The following is a 12417-nucleotide window of genomic DNA, read 5'->3' on the forward strand; positions in this document are numbered from 1 at the left end:
CGGGTCCACCGTTTCTCAAACCGAAAGTCACAGAGGGAAGGAGGACACACAAGAAAGACTGACGGACACTTAGAGACCAGCTGGAGGGCTCTCGTGCAATATCCACTCGGGCTGAGTGGGAGCAGCTGATGGTTCCCAGCTCCATGGTCAGTTGCACAGACGCCCACGTCACAGAAGCCACCACCGCAGCCGCTGCTACCTTTCAGCAAGGAGGCAGCTAGTTAAACAGGCCAATCGACTGCCCGTCGGGGTGCTCTCTCTGTAACCGGACTTTGAGGCGTCTCGGTGGAGGAAGCCTGCACGGCTGCTTTCCATGATGACCTGTTTTGTGCACTTGGCGCGTCGCTCCGTCGAGTTCAACAGCTTCACCAATTTGCTCCAGCGGAGGATTTGGCCCCCACTCTCCAGACATGCAAATCCAGTGCCTCCCCCCCACCACCACGGCAGCTCTCAGGAGCGTAATATCCACCGAGAGACACATTCCGGAGCGGAGCCCATTTAAACGGGGTTTTAAATGCCATTGATTTCCTGATTTAAAGGGCCTGCGCTGCCTGGTACTGTTTAGACGGGAGGAGGCCGGTCAATAAAGGAAGATGAAGTAAGCACTGAATGAGGAGGCCTATTTTCTGCTCCGGCACCCAGCTGAAGGTGCCTGCATTGTTCGGAGGCAGTGACCCAGGAGGGCTGGCAGCCTCCCTGTCCCGTGAACTTGAGGGTGAGACCCCACAGCCATTGTCTCCCCAGGGATGTCAGAAAACATGGGAAAAGCAGCTGCATTAGCATTTCAATGAGCCCCATGAGAATGTGTCAGCTGCTCACTAACGGGGGATTTATAGGATTCACCGTTCGGGGAGGGGGCCACAGGGCGCTTTCCCCAGCCCAGTGGATTCCACTCCATCACGGCTGCTCTTAGCAAGAGATCGCCTTCCGAGTAGCCCACTGTTACTCCGCTCCTCTTAGCCCAGCTGCAAGTGAGTAGTGGCTCCTGAGAGAGACAAGCTCAGCAAGGCTCTACCAGCTGAGACAAAAGCGTGGGTCCCATTTCCGCACCTTTGGCCGTTCCAAAGCTTATGGACAAGGAAGTTTCCCAACAGGTGACGTCCAAGAACCGACACATGGGGGGGGACCCTGCTATTGGGCAAAGCCAGCTCTAATATTCAGCAGATGCAACAGCCTGCTCTGCCTTTTTGCTCCAGCCGTGGGAGATTCCTTTTTCTCTCAGCCCCTTCAATGAATATTATGAAGCCCCAGACGTCCGCTGCCAGAGCTAAATGAATAACCCCATGAGCTGGCAGCAGTAGTGGGCTGTTCTCCTCTAATGGACCAGCACTAAAGGGCAAAGTGCCACATACTTTGCCAGCATGTTCCCATCATCTCCCTTTTTTGCCATTGCAACGGTTGCTCTGATTGATTGTATCTAGTTAACCCCACGTTTGTTTTCATTCATTGGGCCTCAAGAAACACTAGCACACAGGGATACATTGAACCACGTTGGGTTATAAAGTTATTCACAAAGGGGGGGGGGGGGGGGAATCTGCACATTTCTGAGTGCTACACAACTCTCCATGAAGGTTATAACATTCGGGAAGAGTCCTGTGCCGTTTTATAAAGGCCGCAGGAGTGGAGAGAAAGAAGAGAGGATGAAATCGTGCATAGCTTAGAAGAGTTGACGAGGCAGGAGTAGGAATCCTGTACTTAGAAACACCACAGGAGGATACAGCCTCTGCTGTCTCTGCTCCAGCTTGTAGTGACTCCACATGCATCAAGTTTCCACACACAAATGCAATTAAGAATATGCTCTTTAAAAAACTTAAAGAAATTCCCGAACTAAAAACTTCATTGTGAATGGCAGGATGGTGCTGTTACACATAGTCTTACAAGTTCTTTTTCTTAGCCTGGGAGCCATGTACAGTCTTTGAAGAAATGCTGCATTGTGGTTAGTGTTGCATTACACTTTTTGGGGAGCTGTTGCAAGCAGCAAGAAAGTTTGCTATCTGCCTTAATCTCTCTAACTAGTGTTGATTTTGGGAACAAAGTTGCTTCCTGGGAACAAAGCACTGATTTTGGAGCTGAGATTTCCAAATGAGGGGTTTTTCTGCATATGCCGTTTGTGACTACCTCTGTTCAAGGACTGATGTATACAATGGAAACAAACAAATTGCACTAAGAAAATACCCTGACTCCTTGTCACTGATTTCTCCTCCAACAGGAAACTGACTTGCAAGAACTCAGTATCAGCTACCGCCCTGCAGAGGGGCAGCTATCCATACCTACTCATTTAACATCAGAATCTCCAGGAGCAGTTCAGGTCCCAGTACCAACATTAATGCTGGTCTCTTAACCCTGACCACCCTCTCCATTTTAACACTCAGCTAGGAGCTCCAGTATCAGGAGAAAAGCTGCATATTGTAATCCAGCATGGGGGAATCTTGAACCAGCTCTACACCACCCACTCCTCTGGCTTAGGGGGTGTGCTTCACAAATATAATAGGACTCTGAAGTCTCCCACTACTTTATCCTATCACTGTCATGGGGCATCTGCAACACTATGCTGGTAAGGCTTCTGTTTTGTTTTGTTTTTTGGGCGGGGGGTATTAATTTAATTTTTCCAGGTTTATTTTTAGCTATTTGAGCATTATGTAGGTGTCCAGAAATCAGGGGATTACGGGGCTCTTTGTATCTACTGGAATGAATAACCTCAGTAATCTCTTTGTAATGTTCGTGTAATGGCACAATATTAGAGCACACTAGGGAACCTTTAGTGCACACCAGCAGGGTCTGCATCCATCAATTAATGTTCAACACATTAGTATGCTTTAGAAATCATACCCCCCATAATCCACAGTACTGCTCCATGTAGACAAGCCCTTAGATACTGGTGTTTGTTGGATAAACATTGATGGGGGGGGTATTTTATCAGTGTTTATTGGTTAACCTAAAATCAGAAGCCCTATGTATTTGTTTATCTGGAACAGAGGTGAAAGGTCTCCCTTGCAGAGCTGTGTATCTACAGAATCAGAGGTAGACAGATATTAGAGACAAGGAGATCAAGATATAGGAAAAAGAGAGAGAGAGAGAGAGTAGAAAGTTAAGTGGTCAACTGATTGACAACGTAGCTAAAAGCCAGATTCTGCTGCCCCTATTCATGTTGAGCGCTTTCCATAGAGTCACTCACAAAGAAAAGTCCTGCTCTGCACGTTTAAGGGGATTGGAACTGGCCCTAAGAAAAGAAGGCGCCTATTGTTTAAATCCCATGAATAGGTCCAGTTATGGGGCCCAGTTCTGATCTCACTTATGGTGACACACTTTCAGTGACTTGAGTATTGATGCCGGGGTAAGATGAGAATCAGGCCCACAGCTTTTCAAGGAAGATTGGAAATGGTGATGCTCCAAGTGTCTTGCTGCTGTGTTTGAGCAGGTATAACGGGGCCCTGATCCTCAGCTGTGGTCTCTTGGCGTGGCTGCGATAGAACTAATCCTCACCTCGCTGAGCTGTACATCTGCTTTTCTTTCCTACTTAAAGGTCAAACAACACAAAAGTCACATTTATTTTTAACCAGAAAGGGTCTTTTCGAGAGCTGATGCACTTCCCCACTTCGATGCTCTTTGTTCACTTGCTGCTTGGATTTTGCTCATTGTCAATTTCATTTCTTAGCGCTCATGCACAGCGCTGGCGCTTTTTGGGCTGCCCAGCGATGCATAAACATATATAAAAAATAATCCGTTCTCATCCCCGTTTAAACATGATGGACCCGTTCTGCCAATACCTTGTGTCACCTTTTATACCAGGGCAAACTGGGCATAAAATGCTCCCACTCTGGGTTGGCAATGTTTTACACCCACTTAGCACTAATGCAAATGGCTAAGCAAGGTACAAGTCAGTGGAGAATTGGTCCCACACAGTCATCTAGTCATTAGGTTTTGATCAAAAGGTTAAAAGACAGGAAACACAGGGTAGGAATAAATGGTCAGTTTTCCACCTGGAAAGGGGTAAATAGCTGTATCACTGTACTGAGACCTGTGCTGTTCAACATATTCATTAATGATCTGGAAAAGGCAGCGAACAGTGGAGTAGTAAAGTTTACAGAGGATACAAAATTATTCGAGATAGTTACATCCAAAGCTGATTACAAAGAGCCACAGGGGGGTGTCACAAAACTGGGTGACTGGGCAACACCATGGCAGATGAAACTCAACATGGATAAGTGCAAAGTACTGCACATTGGAAAACATAAACCCAACTATATATATAAAATGATGAGGTCTAAATTAGCGGTTCCCACTCAAGAAAGGGATCTGAGAGTCACCATAGATAGTTCTCTGAAAATTTCAGCTCAGTGTGCAGTCAAAAATAGTTAGGAACTATTGGGAAAGGGATAGAAAATAAGACAGAAAATCATGATGCCACTGTATAAATCTATGGTGCACACCATGAATACAAAAAGAACAGGAGTACGTGTGGCACCTTAGAGACTAACAAATTTATTTGAGCATAAGCTTTCGTGGGCTACAGCCCACTTCATCAGATGCATAGAATGGAACATATATGAAGATGATATATATACATACAGAGAACATGAAAAGGTGGAAGTTGCCATACCAACTCTAAGAGGCTAATTAATTAAGATGAGCTATTTGTTAGTCTCTAAGGTGCCACAAGTACTCCTGTTCTTTTTGCGGATACAGACTAACACGGCTGCTACTCTGAAACCTGTCACCCTGAATACTGTGTCCAGTTCTGGTTTCCCCTCTCAAAAAGGATATAGTGAAACTGGAAAAGGTTCAGAGAAGGGCAACAAAGATGATCAAGGGTTTGAAATCGCCTCTGTGGGAGGAAAGACAAAGAGATTAGGGCTGTTAAGGTTAGAAAAGCTGACAGCGAAGGGGAGATACGATAGACATCTATAAAATCATGAATGGTGTGGACAAAAAAGTGTTATTTACCTTTCCCACAACAGAAAAAACAGGTGTTACCTAATGAAATTAATAGGCAGCAGGTTTAATTCAAATAAGAGGAAGTACTTTTTCACACAACCCACAACTAATCTGTGGAACTCATTGCCAGCGGATGTTGCAAAGGCCAAAAGTATGACTGGGTTCAAAAAAGAATTAGATAAGTTCATGGAGGACAGGTCCATCAATGGCTATTAGCCAGGATGATCAGGATGCAACCCCAGGCTCGGGGCAACCCTAAACCTCTGACTGCCAGGAGGGGAAGATACGTGGATCACTCCAAAACTGCCCTGTTCTGAACACTACCCCTGAAGCTCTGGTACTGGCCACTGTCGGAAGACAGGATACTGGGCCAGATGAACCATTGATCTGACCCAGTATGGCCATTCTTATGCTACGTTCTTATTATTATCTTTATATGGTAGCACCCAGGAGTTCCAGTCACAACTGTGGGCCCGTAGGTGCTAGGAGCTGTACAAAAAGATGGCTCTTACCCCCAGCAGTGTACAGGCTAAACAGATGACATGCGCCTAGGTGAATACAACGGACAGACAGGGGAGATGGTACCAGCGAGATGATAGTGAATAGCATATATTGATCTATTTTAGGCACCACTACAGCCTTTATTACTGTAGTGCCTGAGCATCTCACACTCTTTAATGCGTTTATGCTCGTAACCCCCCCTTCGAGGTAGGGACCGTGCCATTATCCCCACTGCACAGATGGAGACCAGAGATAGAGAAAGTGACTTGCCCAGGGTCACACGGCAAGTCTGTGGCAGGGCAGGGACTTGAAGCCAGGTTTCCCAAGTCCTAGGCTAGTGCTTTAACCATTGGACCATCCTTCCTCTGCGACAAGTTGCTTCCCAGCCAGCTGCCTGCCCATCCTCTGGCCAAGAGGAGCATGAGCAGCAGCGAGGCCTAGTAGACATGGCACGGGAGTGAGAGCAAGAGGTTCTTGCATTCTAACTAACCTCAGCTCCCATTCCCTCCATGGCAAGCCTCTGAACCTGTCTGCTCCCCCGCCCAGGGGCCAAGCTGTGGGCGGCTCGGTGGGTGAAAGATGAGAGGAAGTCGTTGGTTCCTCGGAAACAGGAGCCCATTGCCTCCATCCCTGGCACTCCCCCAAGTAGAGATCCTGGGAAGGACCCCAACACGTACACCTTCCAAGGACTCTACCTATAGCCTGGGTTGTGGGAAGGGCTGGGTGGGTACGGTAGCGAGCTGAGTGGGGAAGAGTCTCTGGAACAGCTGGCTATCCAGAGGGGGGTCGGAGGCCGTCGGGTTGCGGTGGGATGTGTTTGGTGCTGATGGGGGCCAATGCTTTCTCCCCACTTTGTCTTGCTTCTGGTCCATCTGCTGCTGCTGGCTCCTCCATGTCTCACCAGCTGCCCGTCTGAGGGGAGATCCGAGGGCTGCCTGCCACAGCAGCTTCCGGCATAGTGGAGGCACGGCAGAGGAACCCCAGCAGCCCTGCTGGAGAAATGACATTCCAGCTGGGTGCTGGGGAGGCATCTCATGACTCACGTGAGATCCACCCTGCTAGCCGCCCCTCCTTGCGGAGAGCACTATCTACTTGCAGAGAGCACGGGGGGGCTGTGGGGATCACTGGGGCACCCTTTTGCAGGCAGAGTGGTTGCCCCAGATACTAGCCGGTGCAGAAGAGGGATGGGGCCCTGGACTCCTCTCTTCCAGCCATGCCCCCTCTGGGGTGAGAAGTGCCTCAGGGCATGCTAGCCAGCCCTCTCCTGGCCCTGAGGGAGTTCCAGCAGAACCATCTGCAGTTGGGCCGTCAGACGGGTTTGACACCAGGACCTTCAGCATAAGTGAACCTGGGCCCTGCTCAGGTCAACAGTGAGGTTTGAACCCAGGACCTAAGCATGAGTCTCTACCCCTCACACTAAAGGAGTAAGTCCATTCACTGGCAATTGTGGTAGACTCGTATCCCCTGAGGTGGGGCAGCCTCCAAAGGGGGAACAAAGAGTCACTCTCCTTTAGTGTGCAGTAGTCTGTCTCCTCCACAGTGCACCCTCTCCCCATGCACCCACCCAGCAGCAACTGACCCTTGATGCGTAGGGTTGTTTTCGATGTACAAATATGGGCCCCCTCGATTCACCCATCTCACATGTTAATCACTGGCTTCCAACAATGCCATTGGCCAGATGTTTCCCAGCGTGGCTCTCTCATTCTACAACAGATTGGCAGCCGTTCCCACAGTGTAAAAGATGAAGTTTTACCCCCGACAGCCCAGTATCCGCACTCCTCCCTCACAGGCTCATTCCCTCGCGGTTTGCGAGACGTACAAATCAGACTAAACGAGCGCCGTGCAGCTCGGTCCCAAACCATGGAGAGACGTCACCCACCGTTCTTCTACCTTTTCAGCAGATAGTGAATCGGAACATGATTTTGCTAGAGAAAAGGGGCAATAAAGTGGCAGGCCTCAGCAGCACAGACACAACTGGTGTGACCACTGCTGGACTACTGTGTCCAGGTCTGGTGCCCACAGTTCAAGAGGAGCGTTGATAAATTGGAGAAGGTTCAGAGAAGAGCCACAAGAACGATTAAAGGATTAGACCTGCCTTAGAGTGATAGACTCAAAGAACTTGGTCTATTTAGCTTAACAAAGAAGGCTAAGGGGTGACTTGATTACAGTCTATAAATACCGAGATAAGGAACAAATATTTAATAATGGGCTTGTCAATCTAGCAGAGAAAGGTCTAACACAATCCAAGGGCTGGAAGCTGAAGCTAGACCAATTCGGACTGGAAATAAGGTAGAATATTTTAACGATGAGAGTAATTAACCATTGGAACAATTTATCAAGGGTTGTGCTGGATTCTCCATCGCTGACCATTTTTAAATCAAGGTGGGATGATTTTCCAAAACATCTGCTGTAGGAATGATTGTGGGGGAGTTCTCTGGCCTGCGTTACACAGGAGGTCTGACCAGATGATCACAGTGGTCCCTTCTGGCCTTGGAATCTATGAAACTGCAGGCAGAACAAACTAGGTCAGGGGTTCGCCACCGTTTTCTTAGGCCCCCCCAACATGCTATAAAAACGCCATGGCCCAGCTGTGCCACAATAACTGGTTTTCTGCATATAAAAGCCAGGGCCGGCGTTAAGGGGTAGCAATCAGGACAATGCCCGGAGACCCACGCCACAGGGGGCCCCGTAAAGCTAAGTTGCTCAGGCTTCAGCTTCAGCCCGGGTGGTGGGGTTCAGGGCCCCGGGCTTCAGCCCTATGCGGTGGGGCTTCAGCTTTCTGCCACCCCAGCAAATCTATTGCTGGCCCTGCTTGGCAGCCCCCCCAAAACCTGCTTGTGGCCCCCCCAAGGGCCCCTGGACCCCTGGTTGAGAACCACTGTACTAGATCCAAAACTTAACAACAACAATTCTGGGAAAGGCAGGGCTGGTGTCAGCTTTGCACTGAAACACCGAGCACTGTCCTGACATAGAAATCAGAGGAGGGGAAGCAGCACCCTGAAGCCTCCATTCTGCAGGAGATCAAGGTCCCCTCGTGTTAGGTGCTGTACAACCCAGTACAACAAACAGTCCTCCTCCCCCACAGAGCTCAGAATCTAAGATGAGGACAAGACACAAGAGGTAGATTGAGGAGGAGGGGATATGGAACAGCAAAGACGGGCAAGTCTCCATAAACTAGTAGCTACAGCTGGGCATCAATCTACTCTATCCCCGTCTTGGGCAGGGTTGTTCCCTGCAGGAAGTGTACTAGTGCATTGCTCAGATTCGTTTTTAAGGTTCTCCCACCACTTCCCGCGGGAGACTATTCCACAGCCTCACTGCTCGGAGGATTTTCCTGACATCCCTTTAATCCTTTGTGCCACACTACAGCTCTCTCCCTCCTTGGAGTTTACACCCTTCTGGTATTTCCATAGCATCAGCACAACAGCATATTACAGTGGTGTTGCTCCTAGAACAAATAGCAGCCTACTATGCTAATTGTACTGTATTCTCCCAGGTGAAGTATTTCCAATGGCTAGGTGGGAAAGGGTGGACTTCCCCATTTTCTAATTCGGTCACAATGATCTGGCTCATGTGTCGCCACTGCCCTCTGCTGGATGGAATCAAAACTGCTCAACTGTGGCTCATAAGCTCTATACTGCTAACAGCAACTGGAGATTCTCTTTCAGTGGAAGGGGTAGCAGCCTGTGCTGTTGAGGCAGGAGAATCTGGGTTCTTTTCCCCCACTGCTGCTGGGCAACTCCAAGTGACCGAAGCCTAAAGCATAGGAACAAACGACGTTTCAGATGAGCATGGATTTGTTACTTTACTGAACCAGATGCCCCAGGCAACACTCAACCACCGTTTTGCTCCAGCTCTATTCCCAGACTCACAATTATGGGCGAGCTTTAATTCAGCTCATGGTCCAACTTTCCCTTCTGGTGGCCAGAGCCGGAGGGGAGGTGGCTTGCAATCCAGCCCTTCATTATGCCAGTAGTTGGAGGTCAGGCTGTGGCTGGGAGCCCTGAACGTCACAAGTCCTAGGAGGCTCCTGTCACTTGCACCTTGGCAGATCTAGAGTAACTCCCCTGAAGCCAGTGCAGTTACTCCGGACGGACACCCGAGTGGCAGCGCAGAATTCAGCCCAAGGAGTGCAATGACCGTGTGTATTGCAGGGGCTGCGTGGCCTGGCCAGAATGAAGCCATGTGGCATCACGTCAGCCCCTAATACTATTTCCTCTCACACACCTAGAGCCGGGTGGAATATTTAGTTCGCTACGAGACTATCAGGATAACAGTGGCCTTATGGGCTGCTCTGTGGCTATTGTGACTTTGATCCAGGATTTGGTTTCAACACCTGTTATTTTACCAGCACCTTGGGCGTGTTTGGAAACGGAACGAACGCCTAGTAAACCCAGCTCCTAGTTCTAGCGAGGGGAGGTCGTCCTGGGCGCACATTCAACCCTCTGTATCCTCCCCACCTCCCACCGCTGCCCCAGGGATCCCAGAAAGCATGTGCACCGTGGGGCCGCAATTCTCCACAGGGGTGAAACTGAGGCTCCACACTCTCGACACGCAGCAGGGGCAGCGTCTGGGATCAATTGGAGGGGAGGGGGTTGTACAGCATATCGAACATTCTCTGTCAGCCAGAAATTCAATCATCTCGTACGCGATTAGAGTTTAGCCTGCAAAGCAGGGGGGAGGCAAAAAGTGGAAGACGTAATGGAGCATATAGGCCTGTGAAAAGTCGGGGAGGGGACGGGGCGACCCCCTGGCCGCACAAACAAACCATGCCCCTGCCCTGCAGCACAGATCATTTCTATTAGACAATACTCCAGAGACACTGCCATTCGACATCAGTGCTAACGCGCTCCACGTCGCAGCCTCCGGCATCCTAATGTGACACAGGCTCTAAAGAACTCATCTCTGCTTCCACAGGCTTTCCCCCCCAGCACTTCCATCAGCATGGTGCGTGCCACAAACCGACAACTTGGGAAGAAAGTTAATGTGCCAGACCCCACAGGCTGCAGATTCCCCCGCAACCCCCCCCCATCCCTTTCCACTTATCTCGTCCAATCCTTCGCTACATTTCTGTGAGAGTTTTTCACGACAGGGTTCATTGCACTGTAACACGAGGGTTTGAAGAGCAACCTAACGGACGGCATGGAGAGATTTATATTGCACGCAGAGAGAGCGCTAGACATAGGCAGTCACTGGTACTAGCAAAACTTACCCGGGTGAAACGTTCACATCTCGGATTTCCCTCCAGGTAAAGGAATGATACAATCATCAGAAGCCTTCAAATTCCTCTGTCCCACGAGGAATTTGCAAGGGTTCGGCTGCGTAATCCCCAAGCTCCTGTAGTTCCACACCGGAGACGTGCCGGCCACATTGGCTGGAGTGCAACTCTCAGCACAGTTGGAAGAAGTTATGAAGCAGGAGGAGGGGCCCGCTCTTTATTCCGGGGAAGACGGCTGACAGGGGATGGGCTGTGCTTGGCGGAGGGGCCGTTCCCCCCCTCACGCTTTCGACGGGAATGGGGGTGGGGGTGGGGGGAAGAGAGCTACCTCATGGGCAAAAATAAATAAATAAAATAGCTGCACGCAGCAGGAATGTCAGAGCAAAGGGCTCCCTGCGCAACAGAGCGCCAGGCCTGAACACCTGCAGGGAAGGGAGGGAAATGGGGCAGCGGGGACAGGTTAGGTTACAAGGGGGCAGAGGTAAGAAAGGCAAAGGGAATGTAGCAGCAGGCTTGCCAGCAGCACTTCGCACCTGATCCACAAGGTCTTGGGGCGGGGGGGTCATTGCCTCCACTGGCTGTAGGCCTCTCGCAGGAAGAAGGGGCTATTTCTAGCAATTGGGGATGATTAGTAATAGCTGCAGCTCAAAGGAAGGGGCAGATTCCATCTCGCACAGTCGGAGCCTGACACTGCTTCCGTACTGCACGAGTTGGGGATGGGGGTTGGATACACCCTGAGAAGCACCTGGTCAGGCACTGAAATCAAACAGAATAGCCCTTTGCACTGCGGGTCTCAATCCATGGGTCTGAAGGGCTTTGTAACCCTGGACAAAATAAGTCTCAACACCCCCTTTGAGGTCAGTTAACACTGTCCCCATTTCACAGAGCGGAAAACTGAGGCTTCACCCAAACCTAGGAAGGTAACCGAGGAGCCCTAACTTTACCCAGTCAGACAATGCTAATCCCACTCCAGCCGTGTGCACAGGTCTAATGATTGGTATTACAGCAGCATGCATACATATAGCGAAACTTGGTCCCATTGTGAGAGGTGCTGACCATACATATAGTAAGAGATAGTCCTTACTGGATGTCGTTTGGGGTTTAATTACCTTTATTAATATCACATAATTATTTCAGGCTCATTAATAAAAGATTATACACACTACCAAACACTAGGCAAAATATGTTAAACATATAACCAGGTCCTGCCTCAAAGAGTTTAAAATCTAAGGCCCTGATGCTGCAAACACTTATGCACATGCTTCACTTTAAGCCCAAGTGCTCTGAGAGTGCCCCTTTTCCACTGGGCTGATGTATGCTGCATCAGTCTTATATATTCCACACACACCCCTTCTGTCCCCAATACCCAGGAAGCTCAGATGGCAGGTACATTGTGCAAGCAGAATCATGGCATTGCCTACACCCCAACCCGCCCTGCCCCCTCTGTGCCCACTTGTTCTTGGAGAGGAATATTGAGTGGGCAGCCTCTGCTGTGCTAGGTAGTGCAACTGATTCTTGGGGTACCCAGGATTGTGAGTCACCATGTTATCCCCTGCCTGCAGCGGGAGGGAGTCTTGCTTGTGCTTGGCTGGGTGTCAGTTCCCTAACACCACCAGCCTGTGAGACATCCAAGCAACCTCCTCTGGGCTAGGCCAGCCCTCACTTTGCCTTGCAGTTGAACAATAGGTGCAGCCCAGTCGCTGAGTCCCTTTGAAGTGTTCCACTTTGATATCCAGTGCCTGACGCTGGCTACTCACAGAATT

At 49.8% G+C, this 12417-nt stretch overlaps 1 protein-coding gene across 1 annotated transcript in view; it reads right to left on the reverse strand.

Moving 5' to 3' along the window:
- LOC112109471 (collagen alpha-1(XIV) chain-like) overlaps window positions 1–10796 on the reverse strand; it is a 73132-nt gene extending 62336 nt beyond the window's left edge. Inside the window, exon 1 of the mRNA XM_029910818.1 lies at window positions 10649–10796. The gene's annotated coding sequence lies outside the window, so the exon portion shown is untranslated. The remainder of the gene's footprint in view (window positions 1–10648) is intronic.
- Window positions 10797–12417: the final 1621 nt, after the last annotated feature.

The sequence above is a fragment of the Terrapene carolina genome, unplaced genomic scaffold (assembly GCF_002925995.2).
Source record: "Terrapene carolina triunguis isolate 2854851 unplaced genomic scaffold, T_m_triunguis-2.0 Scaffold68, whole genome shotgun sequence".
NCBI lineage: Eukaryota > Metazoa > Chordata > Testudines > Emydidae > Terrapene > Terrapene triunguis.